The following is an 11915-nucleotide window of genomic DNA, read 5'->3' as shown; positions in this document are numbered from 1 at the left end:
CTGTCTACCAGATCTAATCACTTGAATCTATTCATCACCTCCACTGTATAAGGGATTTGATTTAGGTCATACCTGAATGGTCTTCCCAGGTGGCTCAGATGGTAAAAATCCACCTGCAATGCAGGACACCCAAGTTCAGTCCCTGGGTCTGGAATTGGTTGTCTGGCATGGCAGCCCACAGTATTCGTGCCTGGAGAATCCCATGGACAGGGGAGCAGGGCAGGCACATAGAGTTAGACTGAGCAACTAACACACACACCTGAATGGTCTAGTGATTTTCCCTACTTTCTTCAATTTAAGCCTGAATTTTGCAATAAGGCGCTCATGATCTGAACCACAGTCAGCTCCAGGACTTGTTTTTGCTAACTGTATACAGCTTCTCAATCTTTGGATGCAAAGACCATAATCTATCTGATTTCAGTTTTGACCATCTATTGATGTCCATGTAGAGTCATCCCTTGGGTTGTTGGAAACAGGTGTCTGCTCTGAACAAACAAACAGTGTTCTCTTGACCAAACTCTATTAGCCTTTGCCCTGCTTCATTTTGTATTCCAAGGTCAAACTTACCTGTTATTCCAGAAATCTTGATTTCCTACTTTGCATTCCAGTCCACTATGATGATAAGGACATCTTTTTTGGTGTTATTTCTAGAAGGTGTTGTAAGTCTTCATAGAATCAGTCACCTTCAGCTTCTTTGGCATCAGTGGTTGAGACATAAACTTGGATTACTGTAATGTTGCATGGTTTGCCTTGGAAATGTACTGAGATCATTCTGTCATTTTTGTGGCTGCACCCAAAGACTGCATTTCAGACTCTTGTTGACTAGGAGGGCTACTCCATTTTTTTCTAAGGGGTTCTTACCCACAGTAGTAGATATGATGGTCATCTGAATTAAATTCTCCTATTCCTCTCCATTTTAGTTGACTGCTTCCTAAGATGTCAGTGTTCACTCTTGTCATCTCCTGCTTGACTGTATCCAATTTATTTATTTATTCATGGACCCAAACATTCCTGGTTCCTATGCCTTATTGTTCTTTATAGCATTGGACTTTACCTTCACAACCAGACACATCCACAACTGAGCATCATTTCTGCTTTGCCCCAGCCACTTCATTTATTCTGGAGCTATTAGTAATTGCCCTCTGCTCCTCCCCAGCTGCCTATTGGCCACCTGCTTGGGGGGGCTTATCTTCCGGTGCTGTATCTTTTTGCCTTTTAGTGCTGTTCATGGGGGGTGTCTCAGCAAGAATCATGGAATGGGTTGCCACTCCTCCAGTGGATCACAGATTGTCAGAACTCGTCACTATGACCCATCTGTCTTGGGTGGCACTGCACAGCATGGCTCAGCTCATAGCTTCATTGAGTTATGAAAGCCCCTTCACCATGACAGAGCTATGATCCATGAAGGGCTTGGCCAAAGTAGGACAACCCAAGACCCACCCTCAGCTCTGCGGCTGGCTCTGTAATCTGACTCCTGAGTTTACTCTCTTTCAAGCATTTGTGATTGCTAGGAAGGAGTTTTACAGATGACAATAAGATTAGCATTGTTTCTCCCTCCATGCCAAACCTTTAGAAGAGTTTGAGGAAAGAAGCCCAAGTTGTGTCTCTAGGGAACAGGGTTAGTGGCCTTGTCCTGGGTCCCTGTCAGAGAAGCCAAGTTGTTCCAAACTGCATGTTTCTCAGCAGCTCCCCAAATCCAATTTGTCCATCAGCACTGATCTGATTATTAGGCCTTGGGCAGGCCTTTTCTTCAATTTAGTGCTATGTGGAACCCTCCAGAAATGAAAGCAGAGGAGGCATCTCTTCTAGCTCTCTCTTGCAAAGATAGACTAGGCCAGGAAGCAGCCCATTCTGTCCACTCAGATCCCATTTAAGCATGAAAATGGCCCAGGAATTATTCCTGGGTGCAAGGAGATGGCCGAGTTAAGTGGAAGTCTGGATTGGAGACAAGACAAGGGGAGGGAGACGGAGACATGTGCAAAATTGTATTTCCTTTCCAGTCCTAAAATAAGCAAAGCCGTGGGGGCTGTGACTCTGAGAATGATAATGGATCTGTTGCAGGTTCTTAGGTGATAGATTTGTAATTGGACAAGAAAGTGCCCTTCAGACGTGATCAGGCAAGGATGGAATTTTCTCAGTGACTCAGGCACATCTCGTCACCCCCACACAGGTCATCGGACAGACTGTCCAGAGTTTCGGACAGTCTGCATTCCCTTTTTCAATCCTCAGTCAGTTTTGCTCCTAGATAAGCTGGCCCACTGGCCTCGGGAAAAATCTTAAAAGGCCTTGTCAGTGGCTCCATGGCTATGCCTAAAGACACCCAAAAACCTTGCTTTGGTCTCAATGACTCCCACCTGCCTTTCTCACAAAGGAGAAACCCAAATCAAACAGCAATTACATTGCACGTTCAAAACAGGCATGAGTCTTCCCTCCTTTCCTGGAGCCAAGATCCATTCAGTTCACTGATATTCTAAATGATCCTTTTCTGCTGCACAGGCATTTTGGTTAAATATTGCTCTTTACGGTCCTACCCCTGTCGCCACAGTTCTGCCATTCCTCCTCATGGGAATTCATACAAGATCACCTGATCACAATGTTATTCTGATCCCTTCCATTTTTAAAACATTTGATTTAAACGTAAGTAATTATCTTGGTGTATAGGTTCAGGTTTGACCTGTGGCCTATGGTCATTTGAAAACTAAAGCTCAGAGCTCAGTCTGTGTTTTAAGAGATTTTATACTCAATGAACCACTCCCCACCCCCAAAGAATCCTGATCAGAATCACTGCAACTCCTTTCCCAAGCCTGGAAGGATTTTAAAATGCAACTTTATTTTGTTCTGATTGAATTTTATTCTAGGACTAGAATAGACCATAAAATTAATCTAAGTCCTAGCATTTACAGATGAGGCAGTTAAGGTCCAGAGAGATTAAGTGACTTATTCAAGGTCACAGAGCTAGTTTTGTCTCAGAGTTAGGGTCAGAACCCAGAACCATTTCCTTTAGGGCAGACTGTCCCATTGGTAATTGGTACATACCTAATCAGCTTTAGATTGTCTATATTCTACTTACTTAGTTTACAGACCATTTATCTACTTCTAATTCCAAATTCAACTCTTTTTCTCCACCTTTACCTAACAAATTTCCGATATCACAGAGCTCCTTGTTGCTAGAAAATGCAAATTTCATACAATAGATATCTAAGCTAATTAATTATAATTTAGTTAAAACCTAATCAGGAGAAATGCATTAAAATTGCTTACCATATGACTCCAATTTAAAAACAAAAATAACACAGAATTGTCTCCACTCAGTTTCTACTTATCTCTTAGTATAAGGCATTATGTACATTGAATGAGGATGTGAGATGAGATGCTGAAATTGTCAAGGACTCAGAAACCAAGCTATTCCCTGATCATGACCTTTCTGGTGGCATGGAAAGAAGTTTGTGACTGAACTAGATGGGAGGCATTTGACAGGCAACCAAAGCAAAGACTGACCCAACCCTCTGACCCCCTCATTCAGTCAGCACATTTTGATACACTGGGCCAAATAATGACTCATTAAGTAAAATGGCATTAAATTCAAACCCACTAATTTATATTATGGACATGGTGGATTTTTTTCACTTTCTATGAGGAAAGAGAAGCATGCCCATGAAGTGAATAAATGAATGTTAGATTTCAGTGGGCATACTCAATCAACTTGAAAATGCATTTTCCTAGCAATATTCCTATATAGAAAAGTGGACATTATATCCTTGATAATCCACTATTTGTTCACGGAGCTTCCCACCACCCACACCTCCACTTTACAACTTCCTGTGAGCCTAGTTTCAATTAATACCTTCTTGTGAGAAATAATTGTGTTCTCCAAATCACAGTCCTTTTTTCAGCTGTCCAGTCATCTCATTTTAGAGTCTTTACAAAGTTTAAGGATGTTTTGTTTGTTTGTTTTGCTTTGTCTTATCAGCTTTATTTTGTTTTGTTTGTTTTGGATATGATAGACTTTTGCCTTTTATTCTTTTTAAGTCCAACCAGGGAGCCACTGCAGGAAACTTTCCTGATTCAGATCTTCTTTTTCACAGTGTTCCTCCCATGCTTAATTCTCACCTTTATGAAACCCTCAAAAATCACTTGTCAAAGTCCTCTCTGGAACTCTATTCTAAGTCCCACAGAAAACAAAATAATCAAGTATGAAACAGATTCCCAGGCCACAAGGAGCTCACATTTTGCTTTGAGTATAGCCGTCATCATCATCCATTACCTTATCCATGTCTTAGGAGAAGCAGGAGCCTGTGGCCTCAACCAGGCCCACACAGTGCATGTTGGGCTAGACATCTTTGGTTTCACTCTTGCTATCTATTCATAAAAGAAGATAGCCTGGAAAATGCAATTCATCTATACATATGCCCAGTAATCATTTACAAGGTTATCACAGCATTTTTCTTGATGAAGGTACCTGGGAGATGGTCATCAAAAACATCCGCTCTGGGGAGTGGGTATTTTAAGAAGTGATTATTTAAGATAAGAACCATTCCATTTTAAGAACATTCACTAATGTTCAAAGCAATAACTACACTGGAGAAAATGGTTCCATGTGGTTTGAAAGTTGAAGCCAGTTAGTAATAATATTCTTCCAGCCCTCATTCCTGAAGGATCTCAAAGCACTTTCTGAAAAGCACTGACTGAAGCCTTGTTGTACTCCCCTAAAAAGACCTTGTCCTGGAGCCACCTGGCAAACACCTATGCCATCCTTGCCAGGAGATCATGCCAGACAAGTGGGAAAGAGGACTGGCCTCTCATTCATTGTTCTCTTGCCACATGAATGTGCACCCTGGTGAATGCTGAGCTCTTCCCTCGAAGACAGTTTTAGATAAGTAGATGTACAAGATATTCCCACCTCCTTGGCACTGTCTTGTCCTTCACACTCCACCCTAGATGCACTTCCTTCTCTTGGACAGCTGTCAACTTGAGCTATTAGGGGGTCTGCAGGGCATTTCAGTTCCCTAGTTCTGTTAACAGCACACAGAATTCACTGGCTTTTTAAGATTGATACTTGTTCGAAAATTGATGCCATTATTCTGCAGCTCACACAACTTTGCATGTAGCAGAGCTACAGCAGACAATGTGCATCTCTTGGTATATTTATTTATTGGACTATAACATGCCAATTAGAGAGGGCAGTTATACATTAACAAGAGAGCACTCTCAGAGAATTGAAAGTGCTACATTGTCACTTTATAAAGTCTAAATATTTTTCCAGATGATTCAATTAAGCAAATCGGAACTTTTTTCTGGTCATACCTTTAAGGACATTTTTAAAGGAGCTATTTGGAAAGCAATGATACCTCTTCACAGGTAGTAGGGTGAACAAGGCAAAAACTTGTTTCTTTGCCGGTCTCCTCTCATAAGATGTTCAAACACATGGCTTATGACTGTTAAGCTAAACTTCAATGCGGCCTTACAAACAACAAGGGTAGTGTATTTGAAACTATGTGTACAGCTTGGAAACTTATTCTAAGATCTTAATTCAGAGCTTTTCTGAGGTGTTGAACTTTGCCATTAGCAAAAAGTATTTTTAGAAAAATCCATTGACTGTTTATGAAGCACTGATTTTGCCATATTTCGGGTCTCTGGTTTTTCCACCACATCTGCACACAGTAGTTATGTTTGTTTTTTTTTTTAATTATTTCTTCCATTTCCATTATTAATAAATTTGTAAATTGGTTATTCAACAGGAGAGTTGGTTTTGTTTCAACAATCATATAAGTAGACTGTGACAATATTATCTTTGGACAAAGGAAGGAGATTTGTTGTTGTTTGTTTTCAATATTATCCCATGGTCTTTACTCTCTAGATATACACATATTTTTTATTTTAGGAAAAGTCAATATTTAACTTAGTGGCAAATGTTAAGAAGCTGTTAGTTAATACTCTGCTCCTCTTCCTTCATTCCATGACATAAATGTCTGAATATGGTTTCACAGTTACCACCATCCAGTAGCTGATCTATAAAACCAAGACCAGCAAATTATTGCATTAAGTCACTCTGAGTTGCTGTGTTGCTTCTTGCCCTGTGACAAAGCTCATGTTTGAGAGCTCTCATGTATATGGTCACAGCATCAGTTTAATGTTTTTGATGGAAAACAAATTTAAAGAAGTGTGGGGGTGGGGTGGGAGAGTAGGAGTGCTTTATAGAAAAAATAATTTAAGGGACATTCTATTAGGCAGTGTTTAACTGCTTTCTGCCTAATGTGTACATAGTAATTTGGCTGATTATTAGTTGTTGTTTGTGCAGAATTTATTGTATCTCATTGCTACATATGCAACTGAGTCTATGTAAAAATTTAGACTTCGGTATGTTATGTGCACAATTTTGTGTGCTTTAAACCTCTGTAAATGTACAGAAGAATCATGTACGGTGTGTTAAATGTGACCTCCAATCTTGAAACAATAATATTTTGTAGAAAGTACTTTTGCAGACTATTTGAGCATTTTAAATAGCTATTGTAATCAGCCAGTACCCTCAGTCAAAACCAACACTGGTGAAATGCATGCCTCTGAGCCTACCAATTTATATAAGGTCAGGGGTTAATAAGAATTAAGATAATTTTTCTAATGGCAAGTATTTTTGATAATTTCCTATCTGCCTAATTGTATCTGAAAGAAAAATTGTCAACTGAAGAAATCTTACCCGTCAGAGGGAATGACTTTATTTCATAAGCATTAAATAGTACTAATATACTTTATATCTAACTTGATGTTGTTTAAACCTAGTTCAAGGAGGAAGAAGTCAAAAATATTGTTGATTCTTCATAAGATCTTTTGTTGTTTAAAGGACAGTTTCCAAGCCCTCGTCTTCAGTGTGGGAAAATGTCAATTAAATAATAAACTAATAGAATTGTCAGTACTTGGCTTACCTGTTTTTCCCAAGTCTCTATGAAGACAAAGATTTTTCAGTCTGAGTTTTTAAAATCTCACTGAAACTTTGAAAGAGTTACTATTGAGGGCATTGTCTTGACAATTATTGGAAAACTCTGACCTGTTGGCCCTCTATCGATCAATAGCATTTGAGTAATTTCTCTTGTACAGTTGGTTGGCGTCAAGTATTAAAAACACAGCAGCAAACTACCATGGCAAATATTCTCATCAGACTGCACCCAGGAGCTCAGACATCTTAACCTTAGCCCTCCTCCACTGCGTGCATGTTTAAATGTCTTCAGTGCATTTCTGCATGTGCTGTCCTATCTCTCTCTCTCTATGCCTTTATTAATACACCCACAAAGCTCTTCCCTTACCCCTACTCCTTCTGGCTGAGATTTGAGATTTCTTCTGTGTTTGAGAATACTACAAACAGATTACTTCAATCCCAGGAACTTGCACAAAGGTCCTCTTGAATTCCAAAGAACAGGAAATATACTGCTTTGGACTATGTATTTGTCTTATGTTGTTTTACAGACTTCTTTTAAATACACACACACACACAAATTCAATTTTTGGGCATGTTTGTGGTCGGCTTTCCTGACAGCCTCAGAAGGCTGTTCTGTTGTCCTGATAAATGTGCTGTTTTCCCTATGTAAATTGTCATCTTTCTAAGCAAACCATTACTTTCTCTCCCTAATTCTGTCTTTAAATAAAAGTTTACCTTCTTTTTCAAACCAAACAGATGACACTGCTCTTTGATATCCTCTTTCTTCTATGGACACTCCTGGGGAGGTGTTGGGAGAGGGACAGAACAGAGTAAGGGCAGGTCTTTCAAATTCAAGCCAAGTAAGAAGTGAGCCTTCATTGACTGCTGAGCCCTTTGGATAAGGTATGCCAAGCAATATGCAGTATTTCCATCTGCCAGCGAGAAATAATTCCTTCTTCTCCAGAAAAATTTTCGAAAATCATTTTAGAGAATTAGGCAAGCTTAAACCAGGAGTTTCTTATTGATTTACAGTGACTGCCAGGCAGGGGAAAACACTCACCAGGAAATTCTCTCGCCCAGTATTATCTGTCAAGTAAGTTAGATTTTTGCAAAGATTCCTTGACTATGCAAATGCATTTTCTTCTTCCGGTAACACATGGTACACTCACCTTTGCATAATGTTTCTTATGCTGTCTATACTACTACTACTAATAATAATAATCCTTATTCTATCATAGAATCCCTCTTCTGTCAATCACTGTACTGTTATCTTGCCACAGAAGGGACTGGCATTAGACACAGACTAGAGGAAGCTAGGCCCCAGCAGTACCCTAGACTGGATCAGTATACTAGACTAGTCTATACTAGACTAGATCAGATCTCTAACTGCCTGGGTTTTTTTTCCCATTATGGTTTATTACAAGATATTGAATAGAGTTTCCTGTGTTATATAACAGGACCTTGTTGTTCATCCATTCTGTATGTAATAGTTTGCATCTGCTAGTCCCAAACTCCCAATCCATCCCTCTCCTACTCCATTCCCCCTTGGCAATTGCCTGGTTTTGTTTGGTTTTTCTTTTTTCATCTTCATCTCCCCAGCACATTTCATAGCTCCTGGTACAAAGACTTGTTAAATGAGTGATAAACTGATGAAGTGATCCACTGAAAATCAGGTTAATTCTCATAGTTTGCTTAACTTCTCCACAGAGAAATGAACTCAAGGACTTTTCCAAATGCCTATCAGCCTATCTATAATGCCTATCTATAATGGATCAGAGGAAGCTCCTTCAGGCTGCATTGAATGGATTTCCTGAAAAACTCTACCATGAACTCCACATGCCACCTCCAGAGTGCTTTGATTGAGGTCAGCCTCCTGAAGGAAGTCAGGGGGGAAACGTTGCTGTCCAGACAGCCCATTAGATCCAAGAGGACAGCATCCTGTCCAGTGAGTGGACACCATGGAGATGGATACATGCTGGCCACCTATCCCAGCTGCACACTCAGAGCACCCAGAAAACCTGCAAAAGTATTGTCCCAATGTCCAAAAGGTCATTTTTGCCCACATCACTTATCCCACCAAGCTTTTGATAACTGCACTCTCCTATATGTTTATAAAATACTTGCACAAGCACCTTCCTATTTGAGATTGACAAACCTCCCTGTGAGGTGATCACACCAAGAACTTTTATCTCCATTTTGCAAACAAGGAACTTGAGGCTCAATAAAGTGAAATCCAGGGCCCAAGACTCCTGACTATCCAGTATGCTACATGCCATAGACTTAGGTCTTATGAGAAAGGAAGAAGAATGCCTAAATTGGCCACCAGAAGCTCTCTGTCTTCTGAAACAGACACCTTGCATGGACAGACACACAGGGGACATTATATACAAAGATAGTGACCACAAAGGAAGCTGAATCAGATAGCAAAGCACACAGACCCTTTCCTGGGAGGCCCATATTTTAGCTCAGGGTCAGGCACTCTGTGACTACAAGCCAGACACTTTTCCTCTCTAAACTTACAGATGAAGACATCTATCAAATGCGCAGGATCATTTTAAGCTTTAAAATTTCAAATACTCATGAGGGGCTCTCCTGATGGCTCAGTGGTAAAGTATACACCTGCCAGTGCCGGAAGTACAGGTTCAATCTCTGATCCAGGAAGATCCCATATACCAAGAAGCAACTAAGCCCATGCAACACAACTATTGCACCTGTGCTCTAGAGCTCAGAAGCCTCAACTACTGAAGCCCACTTACCCTATATCCAGTGCTCCTCAACAAGAGAAGACAACTCAATGAGACATCTGTGCGTCACAAATAGAGAGTAGACCCCGCTTGCCACAACTAGAGAAAAGCCCGTGCAGCAACGAAGACTCAGCACAGCCAAAGCTAAATTAATAAAGTTGTATAAAAAAATATGAATTGGTCAAATATTCACAAAATTTTAAAATTTCAAATCAAAAAATATTCACACTGGGGACATATCAGAGATGAGTCATGATTCTTCTCAGAGCATTTCTGTTTTGTTTATATGTTTGGTGGTGCCATTGCTCTTTGGGGGGACGGGGGGCAGGTGGTGGAGGATAGTAGACATGACAATGAGTCTATCCCAGAGCAGAGAGTGGGGAAGGAAAACAGCTGAGTGATTCCCACTCAGCATCCTGTGCCAATACCTGCCCCCCAAGTTCCTCCTTCTGCTTCAATCTGACCCCAGTCCCTCTGAGAAAACAACCACTTATTTCAGTTTCCCTTTCCCTGATCATCCAGACCATTGTGGAGTCACGGTCTGGAATAGCCCTTGGACCTGCCCTGGTATCCTGACTTGGCATCAGCACCACTCACCAGCTGTTCTCTTAGATCCTGCCCAACCACTGCCCTACTATCCCTTCCCTGGAGTGTCCTGGAAAGGGTCAAGGCGTTGCACAACTCCAGGGGGCACTGTTATAAAGTATGGAATGTTCTCCATTAGCCATTTCCTAGAACCCAGGAGGGAGGCAAGCAGGCCTTCTGCCAGACAGCACGCCTGCCATGGGCATCTCCTTTGGGCTGGAAGGGAAGTGGAAGGATTGGCATGGGACAGCTCAAGGCCTCTGTCCTGTAGGATGTTTGTCCTACCACAGTGGGGCCTGCTTTGAGGCATAACTGAACACACACTTGCTTCTTTCAAGTCCGGGGCAACTTGAGCCCCAGCCTGGCCCTCGCGTGGGCCATTCAGCGTGGCTGGTGCCAGGTGCCAGCCATTGTTCTCCTGCCATCCTCAGCAAAGTCTGTGAAGTCAGGACAGCATCGTTCCCTGACAAACTTTCAGTACATTTCCTCGGGTCCCAGGAGGCTTGATACTGAAATGTTTTCCTCCTCACAGTTATATTTTCCTTGGTTGAAAAAGTTTTGTTTTGGAAGTTGCTACCCTGTCGAGGTAATGAGTCAGTTTGGGAGGCTGGTGCAGAGGGGAAAATGCACATCACTGGCAGAGGCCCGCAGCATGGGGGTGAGGGAAGATGGGAGATTCCGGGGGGGAGAGCCAGGGCCCCACCCTCAACCCCCTCCCACTCCTGCAGGAAGAACACAGCCCCTCCTTCCCAGCTGGGGGGGCCTCTTCACTGGGGTCAGGGGCCAAGCCCCGCTGTGGCTTTCGGGCTTATTCCTGGGAAAGGCCAGGTAGCCTGGGAAGGAACTGGCATTACAGGCCACCTTTGGAGTGCCAGCGAATCATCAGCTCCCCACCTTCTGTGAAAGCTGGTAGTGGTATCATCCACATTTTCCAGGTTGGGAAACTGAGGCTCAGGATAAGGGGAATCACATGCCTGACATCACCCAGCCAGCAAGTGGCCAAGTCTAGAATTCAAGGAGTCCCCTGCTGACTATGCCACCTGATCTCGTTGCAAGGCTCATGCATTCCTACCCAGAAAAGACCCAAGTGACTCTGAGGAGGGACACGAAGATGCACCTAGAGAGGCAACTGGGGAAGGACTTAGGCAGTGGGGGAAGAGTGGGCTTCTGGGCCACCCCTGACTCTCCCTGCTATCTTTCCCTCCCCTCAGCTTTCCCACCGTATACATTTTCTTCATATGGAGAGAAGAGTCATAGAGATACAAAAACACACGTAGACTCACCAGCACTCTCAGATCCCACCCCACACACACAACACACACACACCCATCCACACCAGCACAGAGGCACACACATCTGGAGGTAAATCTCGAGATTCAAGGGCTGGCTCCATGCCAGCTCTGAGCCCCAAGTAGCCCACTGAGGAGCCCTGGTCTGCCTCACTTTGGGAGGTCAAATCAATGAAAGAGCCCTGGTAGTTTAGAAAAGAGAAAGAGAAAAAAAGAACACCAGCGCCTCTCATGATGGGAGGTCAGAGCAAATGAAACCAGGAGGAGGGGGTAGCAGTATGGGGGCGAGGGGGAGAGGATGGGGGTGGGGAGCCTGGTGCTGGCAGCTGAATTCCTACCCTGGCCCAGCTCCAAAAGATTAAAATAGAGCTCTTAGAGTGTCCCCTC

At 42.5% G+C, this 11915-nt stretch overlaps 1 protein-coding gene across 1 annotated transcript in view; it reads left to right on the top strand.

The window, feature by feature from the left end:
* The window catches only part of ANKFN1 (ankyrin repeat and fibronectin type III domain containing 1), a 487980-nt gene extending 478177 nt beyond the window's left edge, over window positions 1–9803 (top strand). Inside the window, exon 22 of the mRNA XM_081585328.1 lies at window positions 8618–9803. The gene's annotated coding sequence lies outside the window, so the exon portion shown is untranslated. The remainder of the gene's footprint in view (window positions 1–8617) is intronic.
* The last annotated feature ends 2112 nt before the right edge of the window (window positions 9804–11915 follow it).

Source organism: Giraffa tippelskirchi, chromosome 3 (genome assembly GCF_054371585.1).
Source record: "Giraffa tippelskirchi isolate mGirTip1 chromosome 3, T2T-mGirTip1v1.2.pri, whole genome shotgun sequence".
NCBI lineage: Eukaryota > Metazoa > Chordata > Mammalia > Artiodactyla > Giraffidae > Giraffa > Giraffa tippelskirchi.
The sequence above is the reverse complement of the archived record's forward strand: the minus strand, read 5'-3'. Positions and strand labels throughout refer to the sequence as shown.